The sequence below is a fragment of the Pongo pygmaeus genome, chromosome 7, assembly GCF_028885625.2.
Source record: "Pongo pygmaeus isolate AG05252 chromosome 7, NHGRI_mPonPyg2-v2.0_pri, whole genome shotgun sequence".
Classification (NCBI taxonomy): Eukaryota; Metazoa; Chordata; class Mammalia; order Primates; family Hominidae; genus Pongo; species Pongo pygmaeus.
This window is the reverse complement of record NC_072380.2, coordinates 135,638,571-135,664,406: the sequence shown is the minus strand read 5'-3', so window position 1 is coordinate 135,664,406 and position 25,836 is coordinate 135,638,571. Positions and strand designations below refer to the sequence as shown.

At 48.0% G+C, this 25,836-nt stretch overlaps 1 protein-coding gene and 1 pseudogene across 9 annotated transcripts in view; one reads left to right on the top strand and one right to left on the bottom strand.

Moving 5' to 3' along the window:
- ZHX2 (zinc fingers and homeoboxes 2) overlaps positions 1-25,836 on the bottom strand; it is a 197,353-nt gene that overhangs the window by 101,375 nt on the left and 70,142 nt on the right. For 4 of the 9 annotated variants that reach the window (XM_063669042.1, XM_054497454.2, XM_063669047.1 and 1 more), the window contains one exon: positions 12,442-12,504. The exons of 1 other annotated variant lie outside the window; for it this stretch is intronic. The gene's annotated coding sequence lies outside the window, so the exon portion shown is untranslated. Of the gene's footprint in view, positions 1-1,294; positions 1,438-12,441; positions 12,505-19,066; positions 19,396-24,275; positions 24,394-25,836 lie in introns of all 9 variants that reach the window. 4 more of the 9 variants (XM_063669043.1, XM_054497457.2, XM_063669044.1 and 1 more) reach the window with 4 other exon arrangements.
- Positions 13,651-25,836, top strand: part of LOC129042133 (uncharacterized) — a 28,057-nt pseudogene continuing 15,871 nt past the window's right edge.

The following is a 25,836-nucleotide window of genomic DNA, read 5'->3' as shown; positions in this document are numbered from 1 at the left end:
ATGCCAAAACCAAAATTATAGATGTCTGTGTCAGAGCTGTTTTGAAAGCTCTTGTATTTTTCAGTTGCCCTTTTACAGTGGAAATGAATTTTGCCAGAGAATTAGGGAAAAGGGGTCAGGGAAGAAAACAAGGGAAGCCAAAGATTTATCTTGCCTGAAGGGAGAGCTGAGGGCAATGATAGGGAGGCAATGTGGAAAAATTCAGAGTCAGGCTGCCTACGTTCCAATCCTAGTTCTGTCCCATCTCACTGTGTAACCATGGGCGGGGGACCCGCTCCCCCAGGCAGCTTCTGTTTCCACATGTGTAAAAGGGGGCTCATAGGCATGTTTATCGTGGAGGATTGTTGAGGGGATTAAAGCAGAAGATGCTCAGTAAATTCCAACTACCACGTCTACTACTACCGCACCTGCTGTTGCTACCGGTGCTGCTGCTGTTGCTACAAATGTTAGGAAAGCCACCACTGTGGGAAGGCCCCAAGGTGCTTTCATGACCCAAAGGTCCAGTTGAGTCCTGATCATCCAGTACACCACCCAGCCCCAGGTGTGGTTGACACTATTGCCTGTGTTCTTTCTGAGGTCAGCAAACTTTTTCAGTAAAGGGCCAGATAGTAAATATTTCAGGCTTTGTGGGTCACATGCAACCTTGGTTGCATATTGTTCTTCTTTGTTTTGTTTGTTTTTTACAACCCTTTAAAAATACAATACCATTCTTAGCCCACGGGCCACACAGAGACAGGCATAGTTGGCTGGTTCCTGCCCTGCTGCCTTCTGAGAAAAGACAGGAGAAAAGGAAGGCAAAGTAAAAGGAGAGAGAGATATATATATGAGCTTTACTTCCTCTAAAAGCAGGTTGAAGATAAGCATAAAAAAGAGAAATCTGGATCCAGGAATTTGTTTGACTTTAAAAATAAAAATAAAACCAGCCATGGTGATTCACTATAGCCTTGTCTGCTCATTTTACAGTCAAGGAAAGGGACGCATACAGAGGTGGGGTGACCTGCCCAAGGTCACATTGCTAGTAAAGGATAGAGCTGGGACATAAACCCAGGTGGTCTGGCACCTGAGAATATCCCCACTGCCCCATGCCCCGCTGCTAATGTAGAAAAGAATCTCCATTTTCTTATATTCTCAATCTCCTGACACCCTCTATCAGCTGACTGTCTAGAAGCTCAGACTTTAGGGTCTGGCAGAACTATGATCTACTGTTTACTGGGTCTGTGGATATTATCTTGGAGATAATTGACTTTTAGGTGCCTCTGTTTTCTCAGTGATAAAATGGGGATGTTTACTATACCTCTTGGTGGTTATGGAGATTCAACGGCTGGGCACGGTGGCTCACTCCTGTAATGCCAGCACTTTGGGAGGCCGAGGTGGGTGGATCACTTGAGTTCGGCAGTTCGAGACCAGCCTGGCCATCGTGGTGAAACCCCGTCTCTACTAAAAATACAAAATTAGCTGGGTGTGGTGGTGCATGCCTGTAATCCCAGTTACTCAGGAAGCTGAGGCAGGAGAATTGCTTGAACCCCAGGAGACGGAGGTTGCAGTGAGCTGAGATTGTGCCATTGCACTCCAGTCCGGGTGCCAAGAGCAAAACTCTTGTCAAGGACTTAGCAAATGGTATTGAGTGAGTGCTGGATAAATATTAGAACTGATGATTATAACAATGCTGTGGTAAGCAGAGTAATGGACTCCCAAAGATGCCTGTGCCCTAATCCCTGGAACCTGTGAATATTTTATGTTAAATGGCAAAGAGGAATGAATATTGCAGATGGAGGTAGTCAGTGATCTCAACGCATGGTTCACAGTCAGTTACAGATCCAACTCCTTGTCTACTCTTTCCCCCTTCTCACAACTGCACTTGACTAGTCTAAAAAAGACAAGATTGCAGATGGAATTAAGGTTGCTAATCATCTGACCTTAAGATAAACAGATTATTCTGGATTATCAGGGTAGGCACAAGCTAATCATAAGAGTCCTTTAAAGATGTAGGAAGCCAATGAACGTCAGAGTCTGAGAAACTGCATATTCTCACGTTCTACAGCATGAGAAAAACTCAACCATCCATTGCTGGCTTTGAAGATGGAAGGGGGCCCTGAGCTAAGCAATTCAGGAGGCCTCTAGAAGCTGGGAAGCAAGAAGATGGATTCTCCCTGAGAGCTTCCAGGAAGGAGTACACTTTGTCAATACTTTGTTTGTCACCTTCAGCTCAGTGAGACCCATTCCAGACTATGACCTCTAGTACCATAAGATAATAAACTGGTGTTAAGCCTAAGTTTGTGGGAATATGTTCTAGCAGCCATCAGATCAAATACATTGTTGTCTGCAATATAAACCAGAGAACTCACCAGAGTGGGAGCATCACCTAAAGCAAAGATGGCATCCCGCACCGGCCGCAGGACAAGGGGCCCTTCTCTGCATGCCTGCTCTGATGCTGCTCAACCAGTGACCATCTACTGAGTGCTGCGGTATGGGCAGGCACCAGCCCAGGGGCTGCAGGGGAGTGGAGAGAAGTGGAAGCATACAGAGGACACTGCCTGAGTCCCCGGGGGAGATGACACATCTGCACGTGGGGTTAGCATGCTACAGAGGGGGACCTGCATGTGGAATATCAGTTCTGCGAAAATATTCCACTACCTAGCCTTCACTCTCACATGTGTTCTGGACCACAAAGTCCAGCTCCAGGTTCAGTGCTCCCCACTGAGTCTGCTCTGAGAATTACCGCCACCATCATTCCTTTTTCTTAACAACTAGGCTTTTAAGGCAGTGCAGGACTTACATACGGTAATTTGGCTTTGGTTTCTTCCTTCTCCCCAATTTCCTCACCACCCATTCTTGGTCCATGTGGTCCCACAATGCCCGAAGGGAGTGCGTGACACAGGCCTGGCCAGTTGGCACCGTGCACCCTTTGGCTCCAGCAGTTGGCTTGGGGATAGACAGGTGACCTGAGTTTCTCAATTCCAGGGCATTTGCTGGGAGCACTGTGGAAGCACAGCCTTCTTTCTATGGGGGTTGCTGAGAAAAGCTGCTGGCTGTCGGTGGGGGAAACCTGTCTGAGTAAATCCCACACAGAAGAAAGCTGAGCCGAGAGATGGAGAGACACGACGCCTGCAGACATTGCTTAGATCCAGCTGGGCGCAAAGCCAGGCCAGCTCAGACTTTTCAATTACACGAACGAACCGCCTTTTTGTTTTACACTTATGTCAATTTGAATTGGATTTCCATCTTGTAACCAAAAGTCTGACTAATATAATCAAATACCAACTTAAGTATTGATATCTACGAGTTATAGGTGTTTTCATTTCCTTGGCCAAGAAACTTTGAGCTCTGAAATATCACGGAATGGGGGGTTAGGCCAGGGCACTTAGGGCAAAGTTTTAGCTGGACTGCAGAGAAGGATGAAGTGGCCTCTCTCACTTCTTTCTTCATTTCTTTGGTTTAGCTTAGCCACACTGAGTCCACTCCTAATACTGGAGGAAGAGGCAAAGGAAGCCTCTTATGCTATTGAATGGGGCCTGGTTTCAACTTGCACCTGAATCTGTGGATGGACCAAATGCCTACATCGGGGTTTTCATATCTAGTACATGAGGGCGAAGTGAATTTCATACGAGTGGCACGTGGGGCAGCTGTAGCTCTGTGAACTGATGGGGCTACTGCTCTGGGTCCTGTGTCTTAAATGCTGATGCTGCCTCAGGGTTCTGTCTTCAGCCCAGCAGTCTTCTATCTCTGAGCTGTCCCTGAGCGAGTTCAGTCACTCCATAGGTTCACCTGTCACCTCCATCAGCTGTCTGTGCATCTTTTTCCTTCGCCCACAGACCTGAAGGATGCAGCACGTACCCATTGGTCATGGTGATACCTGCCTATGCTGATTTTTCATAGGACAGCAGGACTGCAGGGGCCAGGGTCAGGGCTATAGTGCAGTTGGGTAGGATGATACGCTTTGAATAGAACCCGGGTGATGCCGATTTCTTCCTCCTTAGGAACACACCTATAGGTTGGTAATCACCAGTCTGTATGTACTACTGACTCCCAATACATCTATCCCTTCCTGAGCTTGTTTCTGTGCTCCAGGCCCATGTTGGACATCTCTAGGATGATAAACACTAATCCTAAAATCAGTCTCAATGCTAGTACTAATGTAATGGAAACCGACACTTAGGAACACTCCCTCTATACCAGACATAGTTTTTTTGTTTTTGTTTTTTTTGCCCTGAGAAAGGAATTTATTTATTATATTTAAAGGGCTTATATATATATATATACATATATATACACACACATATAAACATATATATTTATTATACTTTAAGTTCTAGGGTACATGTGCACAACGTGCAGGTTTGTCACATATGTATACATGTGCCATGTTGGTGTGCTGTACCGATTAACTCGTCATTTACATTAGGTATATCTCCTAATGCTATCCCTCCCGACTCCCCCCACCCCACAACAGGCCCTGGTGTGTGATGTTCCCTTTCCTGTGTCCATGTGTTCTTACTGTTCAATTCCCACCTATGAGTGAGAACATGCAGTGTTTGGTTTTTTGTCCTTGAGATAGTTTGCTGAGAATGATGGTTTCCAGCTTCATCCATGTCCCTATAAAGGACATGAACTCATCATTTTTTATGGCTGCTTAGTATTCCATGGTGTATATGTGCCACATTTTCTTAATCCAGTCTATCATTGATGGACATTTGGGTTGGTTCCAAGTACCAGACATAGTTCTTAACACTGTACATGTGCTGATCCTAAAAGCCTTCTCAGGTAGGTAATAATCACTATACAATCCTCATTATGCAGATAAGGAAACTGAGGCTCAGGAAAGTTAAACGATCTCTCCAAGGTTACACAGCTAGTGCTTGGCTGGGCCAGGATGTGAATTGAAGCCACGTGGACTCCTGAGCCTACCTGCTTAACTGCTACTCCATGCTGCTCCCCGTCCTGCCCGCTCCGCCAGTTCATCAAATGCAACGCTCCCACCTGTCACCTTTTCTGCATTCGTCCACTATTTGGTTAACAAGATCAGTTTCTTAGATTCTCAAGCCAGGAACCTGAGACTCACTCTGGACCTGTCCTTTCTCACTTTCTATCTTCACATCCAGTCCATTCTTTCTCTGAATTGGTGCTCTGGAGTGAGTTCCCCGCTCCATTTCTGCTGTGACTGGCTCAGTTGAGAGGGTGACTCCCTCTCTCTGGGGCCATCGGAACAGCCACCATCTCCTCACTGCTTCCTTGTCTTTGGCGTCTACTACCTGCAATGCCATCTGCACTCTGACCAGCTCATCTTTCTCTTTCTTTTTTTTTTTTTTTTTGAGATAGAGTCTTACTCTGTCACCCATGCTGGAGTGCAGTGGTACAATCTTGGCTCACTGCAACCTCTGCTTCCTGAGTTCAAGCAATTCTCATGTCTCAGCCTCTCAAGTAGCTGGGATTACAGGCACCTGTCACTATGCCCAGCTATTTTTTTATTTTTTATTTTTAGTGGAGATGGGGTTTCGCCTTTTTGGCCAGGCTGGTCTTGAACTCCTGACCTCAGATGATCCACCCGCCTTGGCCTCCCAAAGTGCTGGGATTACAGGCGTGAGCTACCACGCCTGGCACCAGCTCACCTTTCTAAGCCCAAGGTTGCATCATATCACTCCCTTGGTTAAAAACCTCTGAAAGCCACTCATTGCCTCCTGCAAACAGCTCCATCCTCAGCACGGCACCCGAGAGCCTCTGCAGTCTGCCTCATTGACCTTGTCCATCTCAACTGCCATGTGCTCCCCCATGAGGCTCTACCTGCTCCAGTAACCTCAGACTCCCCAAAGCCTCCAAATGTCCAAGCTTTGTCCACCTCTGCCACCTCTGCCCAGGTTTCCCCTCCTTCAGGATCTAACTGAAAGCCTCCCTGAACCCACAGGCAGAATGAAAGACTTCGATTCTGTGGGTAGGAAACTTACCATCTTGCTGAGGTCAATCCAGTGATCAATGACATACTGACTTCTGTGTTCATTTACTCATTAATTTTGTTTTTACTAACACTTTTACTCTGTGGTGGACACTACCCCAAGCACCTTCCACAGACTCATTTAGTCATCCTAACTACCCTATGAGGGAACCCATTTTATAGATGAGGAAGGCACAGCACATGGAAGTTAGATGACTCCTCCAGAATCACAGGACTAGCAAAGGTGGAGCTGAGATTCTAACTGAGGAGCAGTCTGGCTCCAAAGTGCACACTCTAGATGGCTCTGCAATATTGCCTCACATTAGATGTGTCAACTGTAAGACCCACGGATGCTCAGAGAGGAGACCAGAGCCTCAGAGGAGGCTGCAGGACCTGCAGGGAGTTCTGATGCCCCTGCCCGGGCCTCCGGGCAACAGTTCCCTGAGGGAGCCTGTGTTGGCCATGCACTCTCATCTCAAGGCCTTCTCTCCAGCCTCATGGTGTCCCCCAGCTCCATCCTCAGGAGGGAAGAGTCTGAGGCTGGATAAGAATGAAGAGAGGTACTTGGGAAGCTGAGGCAAGAGAATCGTTTGAATCCAGGAGGTGGAGGTTGCAGTGAGCTGAGATCACGGCACTGCACTCCAGCCTGGGTGACAAAAGTGAAACTTTGTCTCAAAAAAAAAAAAAAAAAAAAAACCAAAAAAGGATGAGGAGAGGGATACACCACAGGGCAGCCACACTACGGAGAATGGGAGGGCAGGATAGGGTTACATTCCTCCTTCTGCCCTGCCCATGGAGCCTTGGAAGACCATTGGCCACCCCTTCTCCTGGGAAGGAGGCAGGTAGCTCCTCAGATAAGGGCAGAGCACAGGCTGCGGAGAAGTTCTGCTCTAGGCCTCAGGGGAGAGGACAAGAGAGAAGAGGAGGGTTGTGCAGCCCAGCTCACCAGGTTGCAGGCCAGAGAGGACTGGGGGCTGATGCTCAAGGTGGCTGGAATAAAGGTGCACTTGTCTGTTGTCTGCCTTAGAGCCCCAGCTCTCAGTCAATAACCCAGGAGTCCTAATGAGTCTCAGCTTCTGTGATCGGGGTGCTGCTCCTCCAGCCATGCAGGTCCCTCTCCCTGCTTCGCATAGATTTCATTAGTCTTGATTTTTCTTTTTTTCAATATAGGGTCTCACTCTGTTGCCCAGGCTGAAGTGCAGTGGTGTGATCATAGCTCAGGGCAACCTTGATCTTCTTGTCTCATGCAATCCTCCTGCCTCAGCCTCCTGACCATAGATGGGACCCACCATGTCTTGCTATTTTTTTTTTTTTTTTTTTTGAGACAGAGTCTTGCTTTGCCACCCAGGCTGGAGTGCAGTGGTGTGATCTCGGCTCACTGCAAGCTCCGCCTCCTGGGTTCTCGCCCTTCTCCTGCCTCAGCCTCCCGAGTAGCTGGGACTATAGGTGCCCGCCACCACGCCCGGCTAATTTTTTGTATTTTTAGTAGAGACGGGGTTTCACCGTGTTAGTCTGGCTATTTTTTAAAGCATATTTTGTAGAGACAGGGTCTCCCTATGCTGCCCAGGCTGGTCTCAAACTCTTGGGTTCAGGTGATCTTCCCACCTCAGCCTCCCAAAGTGCTGAGACTACAGGTGTGAGCCACTGTGCCCGGCCTTGATTTTTCTTTTTTTAAGTGTTAACTTAATCTTTCTCCTGAAGATTCTCAGAGACTAAAGATGAAAGAAGATTTTCATTGCAAACTTCTTACCCGTTATTAACAAGTAAAGCCCATCTTTCTGACACATGGTTGGTGTCAGTTTGGCGTTAGATCACCCTTCCTGTCCTGACTCTCCCGACAATGGGAATGGAATTCAATTGTGGATGCTTGCTGTGTTGAAGGAAAGATGTGGAATAGCTGAATCACCGTATGACTCAGTCTCTACTAGAGAAACCCGCTAAAAGGCTCAATCATGTTACAAAGACATTCGTCCACATGCATGTCAGGACCCTTGGAGCTATTTCACCCAGAAGACCAGAGCAGAGGAACTCAGGCTGAAGAATTAAGTGGACATTTCCCATTGAAGGATCATCAGCAATAAAAAGGAAGAGTCTCAGAAAAACTAACAGGAGTCATTTGAAAAGTATGATGCTATTTTAAAGAAATCTATCTGTAACATCATTTCTTGAACATATTGCAAGAAAAAAGCTATGCTTTCAGTGTGAAGATAGATGGGAGGTGGTACGGGGGAAAAGAAATAGCATTTCTTGACCATCTTTTGTGAGCGAGTTTGCACGCTACGTCTCTTCCACATTTTATCTCATTTACTCTCCCAAATAACCCTGCGAGATGTATTATTTCCCCATTTTACAGATCAGGAAACTCAGGGGAAACCTAGTTCTGGACTATTTTGTCTCATTTTCTGCATATAACTCTGGAAAAACAGCTTATTCCCAGCTAGTACAAAGTTTCTCTAATTCAAATTCCCTGGCAATTTGAAATAGAAGCAAAGCTGCCCATTGAATGATTTTCTACTTCAAAAAACACACTGCTTTTGTTAGAGTTTCAGTGGTATTTATTCCTAAGCATGCAAAGAGAGTAAGTGGCCTAAAGGTACAGGTCAGGTGCATTCAGCCATGTGGTCAGACCTGCTAAGCACAGGTCCTGTGGCTCCTGCATTAGCACCAGTTGGTTAGCTGGGCTGAGCTGAGTCTGTGGACTGAGTGGTAAGAAGGCTCACCTGCCTGTAGGGAACACCCTGGGCTGAAGACTGTTCACTCACTTGAGTTGCTCCTAAAGTGGTCCAGATTAATGAGGTTTGGCTACTCCTTGTCCCTCTGATATAAAACAAGGTTGCTGATATAAGACCACAAAGTAGGATGCAGGAAGGTAGACTTAGAAATTGTTTTGTCTAGGGGCTGGGTGCAGTGGCTCATGCCTGTAATCCCAGCACCTTGGGAGGCTGAGGTGGGCGGATCACTTGAGGTCCAGGGGTTTGAGGCCAGCCTGGCCAACATGGTGAAACCCTGTCTCTATTAAAAATACACACACACACAAAAAATAGCTGAGCATGGTGGCAGGCACCTGTAATCCCAGCTACTTGGGAAGCTGAGGCAAGAGAATTGTTTAAGCCCAGGAGGTGGAGGTTGCAGTGAGCTGAGATTGTGCCACCGCACTCCAGCCTGGGTGGCAGAGCGAGACTCTGTCTCAAAAATAAAAAATAAAAAATAAAAAATAAAGAAATTATTTTGTCTAGAGATGCCAAAAAGTGGCAGGAATGCTACAGTTCTTCTTGCCTCCTCAGCAGACATCAGTAATCTACTGCAGCATACTCTTTCCTGGATATGCCTCGACACCCTTCTCAGCATAGTGCCCCTGGCAGCCATGAGCAATTGATCCCCTCATGCCATCCGTCTTCCCACCCAAATTGCAAGTGAGGCTGTGGCCACCTGGCAGATGTCAGAGGAGTTGATAGGAAAAGGAATCTATAATAGTTTTAGATCCTCTAGGCACAGGCGCTGTGTTTGAGTCATATACAATTTTGGCTTACATTACAATCCTGCTATCCACTAGGGTCTGGGTGAGATGGGGTAAGGGAGCCAAAGGCAGGCCACTAAGCAAGCTCATTCTGTAACTCCAGGTCTACCACTCACGTAAGAAATGTAACCCCGACAAGTGTTTCAGGCGAATGCAATTTTTATCTGAAATATGCTCCAAATCCTGGGGTGGTGGGGAGTGCCTTTTGCAACATGAATCATCACTATGGGAATCTGGCGACATGCTATTTGTCTTCCAGCCATGGAGACAGCCAGACCTCACTGGGGAAGGAATAGGGAACTGTGTGGCTTGAGACCACACTACCCAAGCTGGGGTCTTAAATGATTCTCCATCTGTATCAATGGAATCTTTGTCTTGCGCTGGTGTTTCTCAGTCTTCACGACTACTTCCCGGAGGGAAGGAGGATAGTAAGGGTGTCCCCATTCACTGGGAAAAAGGGGTGTTCTGAGAGGTCACACCACTCTTCAGGAGGCCCACAGCTAGGAATAAATAGCAGAGCCGCCTCCGCTTTCAACCAGGAGGGACCAGAGGGAGCCAGGAGGAAAAACAGTGCCACCCTGACAGCCTTCCACAGCATCTCCATCTTAGAGGATGTGCTAACCAGCAGGGATTGCTTCCTTGACCCTGCCCTGCAGCTATGCCAGGGCTTCTGACTCCCAGCCCAGTGCTCTGTCCTCCAACCTACACTACTTTTTCCTGTCCCATCATTGGGCCTTAACCTGGGTTCATGTCCCACATCCAGAATAAGAATAAGGACTAATATTTATTGAGCACTTACTATATCCCAGCATGAGGGCCTGACAGCTTCATGTGAATTAACTGATTAAATCGAACTATCACTATCTCCATCTTAAGAGGAGATTGATGCTTGAGGCCCCACAGCTAGTGGAAGGGCTGGGATGGGAATCTGGCATTCTGACTCCAGGGGCCATGCTCTGAACCACAGACATTGCCTCCCTGGGCTGCCTCCTCATCACTATATTTGACAATCATTTACCGAGCACCTACTACATGCCAGGTTCTATGAATGCAAGCACAGAGCACCTGTCCTCAAAGCTCAACTCCTGCTTAAAGACTTGCCAAGCCGGCCGGGCGCGATGGCTCACGCCTGTAATCCCAGTACTTTGGGAGGCCGAGGCAGGCGGATCACGAGGTCAGGAGATCGAGACCATCCTGGCTAACATGGTGAAACCCCGTCTCTACTAAAAATACAAAAAATTAGCCGGGTGTGGTGGCAGGCACCTGTAGTCCCAGCTACTTGGGAGGCTGAGGCAGGAGAATGGCGTGAACCCGGGAGGCGGAACTTGCAGTGAGCGGAGATCACGCCACTGCACTCCAGCCTGGGTGGCAGAGCGAGACTCTGTCTCAAAAAAAAAAAAAAAAAGACTTGCCAAGTCACAGTTCAGTCCTCTCCTCTCTCTTCTTTCCCCGGCCCCCCGACAGCAAACAAGGCTCAGCTGAATATACAGCCTGTGCACAACCACTGTCAAACTCGATTCTCATCCAGGCTGTCAGTTTCTTAAAGAAAAACACCATCTCTGGCCTCCCACAGAGCCCTGCCCTCAAGGGCCCTTGGTAAATATTTACTGTTGCAGCTGACCCAGACCCCAGGGGAAGAAGACCCAGTTACAAAGCACAAAGGAACCCGTGTGCTCATTATTCAGACCCTCCCAAGCGCAATGGGTGTCCCTCCTGCGTAACTTCCCCATTTGTGTCTGGAGTGCAATTTTTCTCACGCTCAGTGGGCCAGGTTTTGGCCACTGGAGTATGTGGTACTGCCCCTGCCCAAGGGCCCACGATTCCAGGTGAAGCTGAAGCCAAGCCACCTGCCTGAGCCACACCCACTTTTGCCTTCTCTGGGGCCCTCGGGAGTGGGGGGTGGGTGAATCTTGCCATCTGTTCCCCCATGCCTTTTCCTCTTGTCTATGTGGTCTGGATCTTGGGCTGAGTCCCTTGATGGCATGACTAGCCAGTAACTCTTTTAGTGGTTCTGGCATGAGATAGGCTCCCCAGAGCCTCTGAGCAAAACTCTCATCATGCTTTGAGAGGTGCCCCCCGGACCACATACAGCAGGTGTTTGGGCTCATGTCTATGATATGTGCATTGTCTGGCATTAGCTCAGGTACAGCCAGCCAATGGGCAACAACGTAGGAGAGACCCAATGGTCATCTCATCTGGTGGCTTCCGAACAGTTTTATAGGAGAACCTGCACCTAAAACGGAGGCAATGCTGAGCATTTGCAGGCACGAGTTCAAAAGCTTCCCTCATTCAGACTTTCCCTACACTCCCTCCCTCCTCCCACTGCCTGTCCCTCACAGCATTCTAGATCACCAGGGAACAGGGTCTGTAAAACATTGTACTCTCCCCTTCGACGTGTCCCACAAACATTTCTCCAACCTCTGATTGAATTCTGCCAGCGACAGGGAACTCACTCTACTCCCCAAGTTTCCTACTGCACTCTTGCATAGCTCTTCTGTTAGGAATGTTTCCTTAGGTGGAGTCAACAGCTGCCCACCTCTGCCCTGCTCATGACAGTTCTTCAAATGTGCAAACATGGCTTTCCTGCCTCACTTTAGCACTGTCTCCTCAGGGCCATGGTTTCCCAACTGGTGTGAGCCAGATAGCTCCCTCTCTGTTGTAAGAATATCTCCCTAGCCCCGGCTAGAGGTTTGCTGGAAACACTTCTGAGCACATGCCCTCTGGATGGGGAGTCTGGGCTGCTGTCATCAGAGCAGAGGGAGGACAGTCCAGCTACCTGCAGGCTCCAGTGCCCCTGGGGAGGGATTGGCAGGAACCCAGTGGATTCCAAGGGACTCACACCTAGATTCTGGGCCCTGTGCTCTTTCCAGATACACGTGCATGGAAATACAGTTTCAGAGCTGCCAGAGCTCAGCTGCCCCTGCCCCTCCCATCCCTCTCCTTTCCCTTGTTGAAATTCAGCCTAGGCCCCACGACTGCCAAACGCGACAGTACTCACCGGTCCCGTGTTGCTCACATCCTGGGAATCTTTTTACTCCAAAAGCAGTCGGTACATCCAGACCTACAGGGGACAGAAACTCAGTATCAAAAACAGGACAGAGCAATTGGGTGTCTATCTCTTTTCTAGCAGGACGGAGTCAATGGGGGACTGGGATGGAGGTGGGGAAGATGAATGAAAAGGAAATGGTGAGGACTGAGCCGCTCATTAAACCAACCTCAAGATCTCTGGGCTTTGTGGCGATTCTGAGAAAGAAAAAAAGAAAGAAAGAAAAAAAAAAGACCCTAGCCCTGGATGAGTCAGCAGCTTGTGGAGAAGCAGGCTTTCTAGAAGAGCGAAATGAAAGGCAAAATCGGTGGGTGTAGGGGTGCGGGAGGCCTCTCTAACCTCACTCAGAGTCCCCTTGAGTCTTCCTGGCAGCAGCCCTTCATGGTTGCATTTTGGTGAGGGCGAAGGGGGAAAGCTCTGTGCTCAGGCCTCAAGTCGAAAAGATACTGCAGTCCTTAAAACAAAAGCCCCCAAAGCGTATTTATATCCTGGGAGACTCCTGCCAAGCGAACCCCGTGTGCTTTGAAAATTCCTTGGGAGAGCTGTAGCCGCAAGAAAAAGGCATGTGCTCGGTTCTGAGGATGTGTTCACAGCACGGCAAGTTGGGGCCTGATCCCCAGAGGTTTAACCACGCAGGGCAGAGGCACCTGTGGCGCACATGTGCACGGAGCAGCCACCAAGCCAGGGAGCTGCTGCGGAGGGCACCCCGTTCTCACTCCCCAAGCCCAACCCGCCTTGAAAGCCAAACTTGTTTTTTCTTGTTTCCCTGAGAATTTGGAGGTGGGCAGAGCTTTCTCTTTTCATCCATTCCTGTTTTCAAAGGAGAACCTTTTGGCTGGGGGAAAGAAAACTTTCAGGTGGCAGATTCTGTTGACTGAGTACTTACCACGCGCCAGGCCCCTCGCACACCTGACCTGGGGTATTACTATTCAAGGGTGCAATCGTACCAGCTGGGAGCTTGCTGCACACACAGAGTCCCAGGCCCCACCAAGCCCTACGGTATGGGAGCAGCCTGTATTTTAACAAGACCTTCAGGTGACTCCTGGGCGGGTTAAAGTCTGCAAAGCGCTGGTGTATCATTCTCTTAATCACGGAAGGAATGAAATTGCAGCCCATTCTCCACGTGGGGGAAACCGGCTCCAAAAGTGACAACTTGCCACCATGGCTGTGGACCTGGTGAGTGGTAGGACTGATCCAAAGCCACGTGCATGTGGTTCCAAAGCCTGTGTTCCTTTCCACTGCGCTATCTGGGGGAAGGAGCAGTCAGACCTGGTTTTGTGGGAGTGGCTGAGGGAGGGGTCCTAGCCACAGGTGGTGGGTGACTGGAGTCCTGGAGGTGAGTGGTGGCCTCGGGTATCGGGCAGAGCACTCCGGGAGGGAGGCACTGAATACTGGCCACAGGCTTCCCTCCTCCTCAGTTTTGTCAAAGGCCAGCAAAATTCCCCAGTTGAAAGTTCTGGGCCTCCTTCCTGCAGGGGAATTTGAGCTTCTGCAGTTAATCCCAGTGATTAATTTATTTTGATTCCAAGAAGTTGAGCGCTTTTGTCCATTGCCCTTTAGAACTAACCATCCAGCGTGAGGAGGCGCCCCAGGAGACAAGCTAACCTGAGCATTCCAGGCACTGACCTGCAAGAAGAACAATACTCTCCAAAGTCCTTCATAGCTTAGAAAGAGCTTTTTATCCACCAGCTAATCAGCTCCTTACTTTTTAAGGGGCATGTCACTAGCCCTTATTTTGCAGTTGGGAAATTTCCCAAATTTGCAGTTGGGAAAACAGACAGGTTAATTGACTTTGCTGAGGTCACACAGTTATCAGACAGGCTGGGGTGACTATCCTCTGATTCCTACACTGCAACCAGTGTAGTCTAGCTGCTCCTGATGAGGAGGGGGACATCACAGCATAGATTTACGATACTCTAAATTAGCATCTCCCAACTCCATATGCTCTTGCTCCACACTCTGCTTGTAAGGTGAATTTACTAAATAGACTCACAGACCAAGAGGAAAACAGTCCACAACCCATGCAGGGTCCATGACCAGTACTTTTCTCAATGTAAACTAGACAACTGGCATTCTTGACTTATCAATGAGTCATATGTTGTATCAGACATCATTCGTTCTACTGCACTTGCATCAGACAGTTCAACTAAGTTAAGATATACAGTGGAATGATGTCCATAAAATGTGGAAGTAGTATTGGCTCTTAGGCAAATGTTCCCAGCACATTAATGTTTTGCTTCACCAAGTAAAAGCAGCTGGATGCAAAGATCCCTGACACAGCTGAGTGTAGTAAGCCATAGATGATTCTATGCTGTCCATGACACCCGCTCACTCCATGTTCTTCCTCTTGGCTCAGTGTGGCCATGTGCTATCTTAGAAGAGTTTGTTGCTCACTTCTCCCTGATATTTGTGCAAAGGCCATGTTAGACCACTCCTCTCTGATAGTGCTTTTTTTTTTTTTTGAGACGAAGTCTCACTCTGTTTCCAGGCTGGAGTGCAGTGGCGTGATCTCGGCTCACTGCAACCTCCGCCTCCCGGGTTCAAGCAATTTTCCTGCCTCAGCCTCCCGAGTAGCTGGGACTACAGGCATGCACTGCCATGCCCGGCTAATTTTTGTATTTTTAGTAGAGATGGGGTTTCACCATGTTGACCAGGATGGTCTCAATCTCCGACCTCATGATCCACTTGCCTCAGCCTCCCAAAGTGCTGGGATTACAGGTGTGAGCCACCGCGCCCGGCCCTCTCTGATATATTTCAGCAAAACCTGCAACTGCTCTTGTACCTGTAACTTCCGATGAAGATCTGTCTGCTCCTGCCTCCATAACTCGGCTGCCTCAAACCTTCTCTAGCCACTTGCCTTCAAGTTCCCCTTTTGGTTTGTAAAATACAGCCCTATGGTTACTCAGGTCCTAAAGTTACTAATGTATTTTTAATTCAAAATTTAGCATGCCATTTTAACTGTGCTATAATCATCACTAGGATTGTGGTTTGTTAAAGAGTTGCATGAACTGTGAGTCATGCGTTGCAACCTTATTGTCTCCCAAATCTCTGTGATTTTTGAATTTTTCAGAATGCAAGGATTTACAGAAATGCATTTATCATTTAGTAGCAGAAATGCTTGCATAATGCAAGTTACATTATAGGTACTGATATGGTTAGGCTTTCTGTCCCCACCCAAATCTCATCTTGAATTGTAATCGCCACAATCCCCATGTATCAAGGGAGAGACCAGGTGGAGGTAACTGAATCATGGGCGTGGTTTTCCCCATGCTGTTCTCATGATAGTGAGTGAGTTCTCACGAGATCTGATGGTTTTATAAGGAGCTCTTCCCCCTTCGCTCAGTGCTTCTCCTTCCTGCTGCCTCGTGAAGAAGGTGTCTTGCTTCCCCTTCCACCATGATTGTAAATTTCCTGAGGCCTCCCCAGCCATGCTGAACTGGAGTCAATTAAACCTTTTTCCTTTATAAATGACCCAGTCTTAGGCAGTTCTTTATAGCAGTGTGAAAATGGACTGATACAGGTACTAATGTCAATATAGAACTTAAATATATATATAGTTATTAGACATTGAACATGTTAATATTAAATATTGAGTATATTAAATACCTAACAATAATTCATTGGGTACCCATATATATCTGATTCTGTGCTATGCACCAGATAGACATAAATAAATAAAACCCAGTCCCTACCATTAAGAAACTCATGGCATAAAAAAGGGGAAAGACAAATAATAGACTGAGTGGGAGAAGGTACAATGTATAAAGAAGGGGTGCAAGACAGGGGCAGCTAACAGGCTCCTCACCTGTGTCAGGGCAACGATCACGCTCCCCACCCCATGGCCTCTGTAGCTCTGTGAGGCTGATGCCTGCTCATCTCTCCCCACTCCCCTCCCCTCCTCCAATCTCCCCACTGTTCCTGGCTCACTGCCTTCTTCTCCTTTCTTGAACCCATCATGCTCCCCAGCCACATAGCTAGCCATGCTAGTCCCTCTCTCAAATGATCTGCCTCACTCTTACCCTAATTAATGCCGCCTTCCCCTGCAGGATCGAGGGAGGTGATACATATAAAGTGCTTAGAAGAGTGTGAGCAGGTGTTAGCTCTTCTTGTTATTGACAATACCTGTTATTATCCTCAACTGACTAGGCAGCAACTGGAGTACACAAGGGCAGAGTGACTCGGCTGGGGTTGCACAGTGAATTATTCTCAGAGCTGGAGACTCTCACTTAATCAGTTCTGTTTTCTTCATTTATCCTTGAACCCAGCGCTGCACCATCACCCCGCTAGACCCCAGTAGATCCTAAGTAGCGTGGTGGAAGGAGCGCTAGTCTTGCAGGGCCCAGTCTGGTCCCACTTCTCTCACACACGTGTTCTGTGTCCTTATGCCAATCATTTCTCTTCCGGGACTTTGGTTTCCTCCTCAGCTGGGCAGGGCTCTAACCAGAGCTGCCTCCTTGGGTTGTGGAGGGGAATCCAAGGCCACAGTGCATGCCGAGTGGAGCCTTCTGTTCCTGCACATGGAAGGCAGCGGCTCTCATTAGGAGTTAACCTGAATTGGGCCGGGCGTGGTGGCTCATGCCTGTAATCTCAGCACTTTGGGAGGCCGAGGTGGGCAGATTACCTGAGGTCAGGAGTTTGAGACCAGCCTGGCCAACACGGTGAAATCCTGTCTCTACTAAAAATACAAAAATTAGCTGGGCGTGGTGGCACATGCCTGTAATCCCAGCTACTCGGGAGGCTGAGGCAGGAGAATTGCTTGAGCCTGGGAGACGGAGGTTGCAGTGAGCCAGGATCGTGCCACTGCACTCCAGCCTAGCCAACAGAGTGAGATTTGGTCTCAAAAAAGAAAAAAGAAAAAAAAAAAAGGAGTGAACCTGAATCATAGGGCTTTTTAGTGCCCTCTGAGCTCCACATGCACACACATTTCCAACCTTCCTGGCTCAGGACTCCTTTTGCCAGAAATTACTGGTCATATGGAGAAAATCACAATAAGGAAAAATAAGCCAGCAGCATTTTCCCCGTGAGTCCCCACATATTCCCTTTTGGCCTAGTTTAAGCCTGTGCCAGGCACCAGAAGGGGGCGAACCAGGGAAGCGACTTTAAAGGCCTGTAGAAGAGAAATGCCCTCCCCGAGGGTCACTCCCTCTTATGAAGTTTATCCCATTCCACTTCTTATTCAGCAAACATTTAGCAGATGAGTAAGAAGCTCCAGGTCTAGTAAAAAGGTCATGATGTCCTAAGGTGATAGCATCAAATTGAGGGAAAGGCATGAGTGCAGCCAGGGAGCATACGAGAGAGAGAGAGAAGCCAACCCTGGCTGGAGCCAGCCCAGACCAGAAATAAGAGCAAGGTCAAGCTCAAAAAAAGTGGAAAGCTACAAGCGGCTTCCATGGAGTCCGAGCTCGGCCCTCACTCCACAAGCCAGAAGTGAAGTCTTCAGTGACCTGTCTTTGTTCCAGGCGGTATTTCACCTTGGTCCCTAACAGTAGCCTTTCATTCAGAAGGGCAGAAAATGCTGGTCATATGGAATAAAATGCATATGTCATTTGCTCATCTGCAAAATTGCTCACATAACAGCCACTACTTCCGGAGCACATGGCTCTGTTCCAGGAGGCTCTGGGCTGGGTCTTAAGCCTTATCTCCCTTTTTCACAGCAACAGTGAAGTGCAGGCATTCACATACCCATTCTACAGATGGTAAACCTGAACCTGTGAGATTAAAAAAGTTGCCCAGAGTCATAAAAGCAGAAAGTTCAACATGGAGGTTTGAACTCAGGCCTGACTGAATCATCATTCCATTTCTTCCCCACAATGCCTCTTCAATGTTGGCTATGTAACTGGAGTTGTGGGAAACTGAGCCATCTCCCCCTCCAGCCACAACCTAACTTCAACTGAGATTCCCCAAGAGTACAGAAGAGCCTGTGTTCCCAACTGCCCTGGCGTGTGTAGACGCAGCTTGATATCTTGGACATTTACGAGAATACTGAATTCAACTCTAGAATTGACCCACATTTGTTTCAAAATATTTCTCCCTCAAAGTTGTCAAGTACAATTTGACAACTGACACTCTAGGAAGATGTATGTGTCCGGCATTGGGAAGGGCAGCATCTATTTTATTTTTTTTTCTGTTTGTGACAGTGTCACTTGCCAAGGGCAGCGTCTATTTTGCTCATTGATGTCTCTTCATTCTTTCAACAACTCTTTATGGGGCTTTGACTAGGGGCCAGGCTATGGGGAGATTAGGTGAACCCTGGCCTTAGAGTCAGGCTAGAGTTAAAGACTTCAATGACATTATTGTGCTAACTGAAGCACTGCGCAATGTGGCAAGATTGCACAGAGAGGCACAGGAGGATACAGCAGATTGCAGCGAGACCTGGAGGACAGGCGGCGCACACCAGGCAGGGAGAGGAAGAAAAGCTGAACCAGCGGCGAAGGGCATGTGTGGGCCGTGGTGGGAGAGGCATGGTGGACCCCAGAGACTGGCAGCTGTTGGGGTGGCTGGAGCCGAGAAGGCCAGAGAAAGAGCAGAGCCAGATCTTCCCAGGGTTTGGAGTCCTTTCAAGAAGTTCTGTCTTTACCTGTGTGTGTTGGGAAGCCACTGAAGAGTTGGATTCTGTGTCTGCGGTTCCTGGAACATGGTGGCCCTCAAAAGTATTTATAAGATGGAAGGATGTGTCCTTTTCACCTCCGGGCCCCTTTCAGATCCCCCAGCAATCTGAGAAGCACCACCAGGCACCCCGCGATCTTTGGAAGGGCCACCATACGGCGATCTGATTTGTTTAGGGAAAAATTCTCCCAGGTATCTGGCCTGTGCCTCCTTCTGCCAGGCCTCAGGGAACTCTGGCTCCAACACGGCTGCTGGCAGATGTGAGAGGTATGAATACACCTTTGATTACAGCTCCTGTTTCTGAGAGAAAGACACAGCTCCGTTAAGATTGGGAGTCTATGAAAGTGAGCCCTCGCAAAAGAGATATGAGTGAACTGGAAAACAGAAGCCCTTTGGGTGGGTGGTGGTTTCCTTCTTTAAAATAAACAACAGTAAGGAGCTCAACCTGGGGGAACCAGGTTCTCCATAATCCCTAAAAGGCAGGAAGCAAAGGCAAGTGTCAGAAAGTGGCTGAGGACACTGGTCTCCCAGAAAGCTGTGCCTGGTTAGGATCTGTAGATATCATCTTTGACAATGGGTGTGTCTGCCTCCCTCCTTGGTATGGAAACTTCACTCTGAGGAAGAATAATTTGAAACCACTTCCTTTAGCATAGGGAGATAGCATATTCTTGGTCAGAGACTGACAGACTCAGTTTAGAATGCAATTTCTACCACATAAGAGCTTTGTGTCCAGAAACAAAATACTTGATCTTCTCTGACCCTCAGTTTTGTCATCCATAAAATGGAATATGATGGAGACTAAATAATAATATAAAAGTGAGGTGCTGTGATTTGAACCCAAGCCTGTCTGAATCAAACTGTTTCATTTCATCCCATATAGCCTCTCGAACTTGGGATATGTTCCCCGCTCACGGCTCTCTGGTACATCTAGGTGCTTAATAGATGCCAGTTCGGCTTCTCTCCTTTTACACATCTCTTATTTCCTGACCTTGTTTAGCAAAAATCTGAGTATTCAAGAGGTATGAGATTAAATTCATATAATTTGGATCTTCCTGTGTACAACACGGTAGCTGAGAATACAGAAGGAGAAGGCAGCTAGCTGTGTTTTCTCCCAATTCTATCTTGTTTCAAACCCTTTATTAAATGTCTTAAATATTACTTGCCTTCTGGGTCTAAATAAAATTTCCAGAGGTTTCCACTTTACACTCATAAATGATTCTCGCTAAACTTCTTTTTTTTAAAGAAAAAAAATGTGTGTGTGAGCGCATAAATGTACTGACTCATAGCTGGAAAAACTCTCTTTCCCTAACACATTCCAAATTTGTCAAGTCACATGAATTGAGTAAGAGCACTTAATGTGGCCACCAGCCCCAAACTGGCAGGCAGTTAAGACAGGGATTTGGGAATCCATCTCTCCCTTCCCTGCCCCCATGCTCCAAGAAAGAGTGTAGCTAGGGGCACACTCTGACCCGGCCAGTGCTTATGTGAGGCAGTTGCAGAAAATGCAAGGATGGGAAGGGCTTGGCAGCTAGCTAAAGCCAAACTTGAACGGCAAGGTGGTGTAATATATTTTCAAAAAATCACATACAAACATACATAGAATTGCAAAAATGTTACAACTTCACTTATGGAGTCAACTTAATGCTGGCCATTCTATTAAGCACATCATTTACATGCATCACCCCTTTAATCCACAGAGCCACCCAGTCAGCCAGGCACTATGATTATCCCTGTTTTACAAGTGAGGAAATGGAGGCAGTAAAGTGTTAAATAACTTGACTAAGGTCCCACAGTGTACAGAGGCCAGAGCTAAGATTCAACCCAGTCTGACCCTGGAATGCATGGATGTTTATATACCTGACCATTTATTCTGAATGAAGATAACATTTATTCCGCAAATATGTATCCAACACTTAGAATACTGTATCAGGTGTTGAAGCGGAGGCTAGTGGTAGACATCGGAAAATGGAGGCAATTTGGTCACTGCTTTCAATGAGCTTGAAATCATGTAGAGGAGCTATGATGTACACACAAGTATTTAAAAGTAAGTGAAAAGGCCCATAGGGGGACTATAGAGTATCATGGGTGGGAGGGCTTATTAAGATGATGTCTCTTGTGGGGTGCCTTGGAAGGGCAGCCTGGTTGGAGGTGCCATGGGAGCTGGATTGAAAGATGCATAGGATTCAAATAGGAGGTAGCTAGAGGATGTCTTGCCTGCTTAATGACAGTTCACTCAGGTGGCCAGTGCCTCAGGAGTTGCCATCTTAGTTCTGATTCAAGACTAACTCTTGGCATGGCTGACCTTCATGTCCCACAGGTGAGGAGCACAGGGAGGGCAGAAGGAGGGAAAGAGGCATCAAGGGACTGGAAGGTTGGGGAGAAGAGGCAGGACATTGGAGCAAGGTGGAGGGCTGCAGATCTGGCCAGAGTGGGAGCTCCAGTCCCATCTCCAACTAGGTTGGCTCTGAGCAAGTCCCCTGCTCCTGGGCCTCAGTTTCTCCTATCTACAAGGAGGGAAATAAAGGAAGTGCCTGAATGCTCTCGCTGGGTGGAACCCTGGAGCGCTCCCAATTTATCCCATCATGTTGCAGATGATGGAACCAAGGGCCAGAAAAGCTGCATTCGTACAAGTCCTTGGATTTGAATCCAAGTGTGGGGTGAGGACTCAGGGTTCCACATCACAGTGCAGACCTTTTTCCCACTCTTCAAGAGGTATGTGGCCCTGCACTGGAAGTCCAGGAGACACCAGGCATGCCGTGAGATGAGGGGAGACCAAGGGCCACCTAGCACGCCTCAGCTGGTCCAGTAGCCACTCCCACTCCTCAGGGTCCCGGGAGGCTTGGCCTGACCATGTAGACCCCTGACTATGTAGAAAAGTACACCATTCACTGAGGCGCTCCCAGGAGCCTCAGACTGGTGGCCCATGGTTCAAATACATGCCACAAAGACGTTTTGTTGTGCTGGAGTGATGTGTTAAAAAAAGAGTCATCAGATGCCCTTAGGTGGGGCAGACATTCCCTGTTCCTCACTGTTCAACATTCCAAGGAGTATGGGCTGTGTTAGGTGTCTGTGACTCTGTTGGAGGGTGGTGCAGGTGCCCTGGGAGGGGTGACAGTGGGGTGGGGAAAAGGGCACGGGGAGATTGTGGGTGGGAGGAGGTTGCGTGGAGAAGGCGGTGTTTGGCCTCGTCCATGAAGGATGGGTGGAAATTGCCAGCCAGAGGAGGGTGGGAGAGTATGAATTCCAAGGAGGGGAGCGGAGGGGTGAGGTCCAGAGCAAGGGCACGGCTGAGAGGAGCAGCCTGGCTGAGCGTGGCTGAGACGAGGGAAGGTGGAGCCAGCTCGAGGGGCAGGGCAGTGGCTGCAGGGGTGCATGCACACCACACCGAGGAATTTGGACATTGTCTTACATGACCAGGAGTTCCAGAAGGCTTTAGCCAGGGAGGGGACCCTCTGTGCTAACACATTCAGATGCTGGATTCGCATTTCCTAGCTATGTGATGTCTGCATGTGTTGTCTGGGGCTGTGTGGCCTCAAGCACCTCACCTCATCTGTACAATGGGCATCATAACACTGTGTATCTCAAAGGAGAGTTGTGGGGATCAGAAGGAAATATGATGTGAAAAGCCCCCAGAAAAATTCCTGGCACATAGAAGCCTCCCAATCATGGATAGTATCACGATGATGAGTCTTTATAACTCACCTAGTGATGGCACCAGTGTGGCAGGTAGCTGAGAGTGATCAAAGGCTGTATTTGTTAAAATCAGTAAAGTACAAAAAAAAAACCCCGGGATAGGACCCAGGAAGCACTTGTGGGAGGCAGGAAGAGGTAAATGTGACCGGAAGATCAGTTTTCTCAACGTTTTTCTCCATTTCCTTGTCTATAAAATGGGAGTATACTTGGCTCTGCACAGAGGACTTCTGTGTGAATTAAATAAGAGACATGAGGCTGTTTTAAAGTTAGAAACACCAGGTGACCATAAGGGCTTCATTTTCCTTTGCCCACACAGAGTGAATGAGGGGACACGTGCACCCGGGGCTCTTATTTTTTACAAACCACCGAGGCAAGAAAAGTAGCAAATGACAGCATGGCAAGATGCAAGCAAGAACCAGACAGAAAGGAAGCCCATAGCTTAGCCCTTCTTTGTAATATTCTCGGCTCTGCCCTGTCTCGTCCCATTCTCTTACTCTCCTTTTGCATTCACGCCCATGACTCAAAACTCCTACCAGATTCTCAGTCTCAAAAGCATGAATTTTTTCGAGCTGGAAACTATGACAGAGTACATTCCCTGAAATTTACAGATAAAGAAGCTGAGAGTCACAATAGGGAACCAGTTTGGTTAGGAACTGTCCCCAGGAAAGACTGCCTGAGTTCACATCCTGGGCCTGCCGATGATTAGCTACGTAACTTTGGCTAAGTGATTTAACATCTCTGTGCCTCGGTGACTACTATTACACGGTGTTAATAAGAGTATTTACTTCCAAGAGTGGTTTGGGGAATTAAATGAGTTAATAAGTGTAAAGCACTTTGAATGTGCCTCGCACCTTCTAGGATTCAGAAATAAGAGTCACTATTATTTAAAGCCACAAGGTATTTTAGTGAGAGCTGAGAATAAATGAATCTTGACTCAGATGAATGCTCTCTGCACACCCTCCATACTGAAATATTTGATTCTAATCAGTATGTCATGTTTATTAAAGGCAGAAAAGTAAACTGATTTGTTTTTGGAACAATGGACATATTCATGCGCCTGTATGCCCCATTTCTAGAGCTTTCCGGGCCATCAAAGTCTGACAGTCACTGAACGATGCTTTGCAGACACCTTTCTTACCACCTCAAGTTGTGTCATCCAGGAGGCAGCAAAAATAGTTCTCAAAATTTAAAAAATTAAACAGGAAGGAGAACCAAATCAATTCGGAGGGATCTGCTCAGACGTTGCAAGCACGGCCGCTGTCCTTCTGGTACTTTCACGCAATGCGTTTCCATTTCCAAATGTCTTTCACTTACAGTCTTTCATTTCTGCCTCATGACAGATGGTGATTCAGAGAGTGGGTTCTGGAGTAAGACGAGTTGGTTCAGATCCTGCTGCTAACACCGACTTAGTTGGGTAGCCAGGGAACATTTATTTACTCTTTCTGAGCCCCCAAGCCCTGAGCGAATAAGGATATTACAGTACTGACCTCACAGGCTGCTGGGAGATATGAGGTCATGCATACAAAGCCAGTTCCTGCCCCAGAATAATGGCCTCATCCAGGAAAGGTTGATGATGTGGCTCACATATGCCAGGTACTGAGGATCCTGGAGGAATCAAAACAAAGTCCTTCACCTCATGGAGCTTGGGTGTAATGGGGAAAGCAGACAATCTGACCTTGCACTAAATGTTTTGAAGAAAAACCAGAATAAAGGGATGGAGATTGATGGGGTGCTGTTTGAGCTACGATTGTCAGGGAAGGGCCTCCTGAAGGGGGTGTCTTTTAAGCAGGACCACAGCTTCATAATCACCACGGTTATCATCACCATCATCATAGCCAACTTTCATTGAGAGACTTCCCAAACTTAACACGTCTAAAATTAACTCTTGACTCTTTCCCAGTTTTCCACAGCTCAGTAAATAGTACCTCTGTTAACCCCAATGAACAGGCCAACATCCTACAAATTATCCACCTTTCTTCTTTTTCTCTCACACTTCATTTTATCCATAAATCTTGGCCGTTCTTTCTGCAAAATAGATCTCCAACCTAATCACAGCCTTCCAGGATCCCCATCTCGCACCCCCCAGGCATCCTTCACGTTTTGGTGGGTGTGAATGGCACCCCTGGAGTTCCATGTGAAACATGTGAGCAGCTAGTGCAGTGAGGGAGAAGACCACAATGATAGCTGGGAAAAGAGTGTTCTAGGCTGAGAACACAGCCAGCGCAAATGCCAAAACAGGTGGCCTGTGTCCCAGGGCGAGCCCCAGGTCCAGGGGCTGCAGCAGAGTGACAGAGGGGCAGGTGAGGATGTGGGGCCTCAGGGACTACTGGGAGGACTTGGCTTTTGCTCTGAGTGAGATGGGGGAATGAATGAGTGGAGGTTTGGGGCAGAGGAGAAACAAAATCTGACCCATGTTTTTAAAAAGTAGCTCCAAGGAGAGTAGACAGTCATGGGTATGTGCAGGACATGAGGGGGTGTTGGGGGGCAATAGATGAAGGTGAGAGGACAGCCAACGGCTACTGCAATGATCCATGTGGTGGGAGGTAGTGGTGGCATTTTTTTTTTTTTTGAGACAGAGTCTTGCTTTCTTGCCCAGGCTGGAGTGCAGTGGTGCAATCTCGGCTCACTGCAACCTCCGCCTCCTGGGCTCAAGCGATTCTTCTGCCTCAGCCTCCTGAGTAGCTGGGATTACAGGTGTGCACCACCATGCCTGGCTAATTTTTTTGTACTTTTCGTAGATACGGGGTTTCGCCATGTTGGTCAGGCTGGTCTTGAACTCCTGACCTCAGGTGATCTGCCCGTCTTGGCCTCCTAAAGTGCTGGGATTACAGGCGTGAGCCACTGCACCCGGCCGGTAGTGGTGTCTTGAATGGGGGACAGTGGTAGAGGCAGTGAGAAGCGGCATCACTGACGTAGCTGCTCACATGTGTCCTATATAAATCCAGGAGCGTCACTCACACCCATCAAAACATGAAGGGCGCCTGAGGTGGGGTGCGACACAGGGCTCTTGCGAGGATGTGGTTGGGTTGGAGATCTATTTTGGAGACA